Below are 2,225 nucleotides of genomic sequence, written 5' to 3'. Positions count from 1 at the left end.
CCAGGGCTGGAAGCCAACCAGCCCTTTGGATATCTCAGTAGGAGGCAGAGAGAAGTTTCTGCTGAAGGACACCAGTACAAATGCCTTTTATGTAGGGGGACATGGGAATACTTCAAATTATCTACCTTCAAAAGCTGAGTGTTTGAGTCACTACCCGAGAATGGATTCCTGAGTCTGTGAAATGGAAAAACAAAGGTGTTTAGGCTGGGTAACGGGACGAAGGCTTTTCCCAGCTGTAGAATTCAAGGATGATGAAAGGGAGATGTAACAGAATATAAAACAAATTGTGCACTGGAGGGTGGAAAATACAGATTTGAAAGTTAAGTGTCTGGAACAAGAGAGATATGAGTCACTGGAATTTACAAGTTACTATATAGGAAACAAAGATAAACAGATCGTGAGAGTAGTAAGGCTGGTAGCAAAATGGCATTTTGTTAACTGCAAAACTAGATGCTGGCAGAAACTGTTCATCAACTCAGGAGAGGGGTAGTGATTATGGAGGACAACAGCAGATAATAACATTTACAGAGTGACCTACAGGAACAAAATTGGGTGTTTGGCAATTGTGTCAAATGGGAGTACAGATTTTTCTTCCCCTTCAAAATGGTAAATCAGAGAAAATTAGGTCTGCAGGGTGTTCTCTTTCTTGTAGGGGGAGGCACTGAAGCTTGGTTGGCTAGAGGGCAATGGTGTTCCAGCCACAGGGAAACTGCTTTTGTCTGTACCAAATAGAGTGTTTCTCTTATGTTAAGGTAGAAAACACACCTGGCTTTTTGAACTTTTGTGTGTGGATGTCAAATGTGCTACATGTGAGGAAAAGTGCATGATCGCCTGTATAACTACGACTCATGTTAAGAAATAGAACATTTCCAGCCCCTCAGTATATCCTTCCCAACCATAATTCCCTCCTTCCCTCAGAGGTTCCACTTTTATTGTAATAATCCTCTTGCTTTTCTGTTTAATTTTGTTAGCTAGGTACACCACCTAAACAACATGGTTTAGATTTGTCTACTTTTGAACTGTGTATATATATATATATATACATATATACATATATATATGAAATGTATATATATGGATATATATATCCATATATATGATATATATACTGTATATATATATATATAGATATATATACTTTATATATATGATATATATCCATATATAAACTATATATATATGAAATGTATATATATATGGATATATATATGGGCATATATATATGGATAAAGATAGAAAATGAAACCACTTTATAAGTATCTATTGGGTCTGTATTCTTGTGTTCCCCATTATTTTTGTTAGACTCATTCACATTGCTGTGTGTAGGTGTAGTTTGTTTACTTACATTGCCAGAGCACATCCCACTGAGTGAATGGATCACAATTTATCTATTTTATTGTGTATGGATGTTTTATTTGTAGAGGTTAATAGCAAATCACCACCTCTGTTTTTTCCTGGGTTCCTGTTCCTTCTGGGGACATCTGGACTACACTTCCCAGCCTCCTTTCCAGTAAGGTATGGACATGGGTTCCATCCTGGCCCATAAGAATCTCCCATGTATGATCCTCCATGATCTTTTCTCTTCATCTAGACTGGAGATGACCTCTGGATGACGTTGAAAGCCATGTATGCAAGCCACAAATTAGAGAATCCCTAGGTTCTTCAATCACCATTAGAGTGAGAGCATCCCAGGAGAGCCCCCTGTTTAGGAGCATCCACCACTGGGCTAGTATGGGAGTAAGAAATAAACTTTTTTTGTTTCAAGCCCCTGAGATTTCATGGGATATTGCAACAATGGCCAGTTTCCCCTTAACTAATACAGTTTCCAGTTTTGGCAATTATGAACAGTTTTGAACACTACCTTACTATTATAATCTGCATTTCTGCCGGGTATATACCTGGGAGTGGAGCTGTTAGGCCAAAGACTATGCATATCTCCAACTCTATGAGATAATGCCAAACGACTTCCAAAGTGGTTGACCTGTTTACATGTTACCCGCAGTATATGATGGTTGACCTGTTTACATGTTACCCGCAGTATATGAGAGTTCCTATGCTCCATATCCTTGCCATCACTTGGTATGATGAGAATTTTTACCTCCTGCCAAATGGAAGGGAGTATAGTGGTTTCTCACTGTGGTATGCAACATTCATTACCTTAACTGAGATCGCCCATATTGTCATGTGTTTATTGGCCATTTGGATTTCCTCTTATCTGAGGTCCC

The sequence above is a fragment of the Puma concolor genome, chromosome B3, assembly GCF_028749965.1.
Source record: "Puma concolor isolate L17-30 chromosome B3, mPumCon1.1.hap2, whole genome shotgun sequence".
Classification (NCBI taxonomy): Eukaryota; Metazoa; Chordata; class Mammalia; order Carnivora; family Felidae; genus Puma; species Puma concolor.
Note: the sequence above shows the minus strand (reverse complement) of the source record.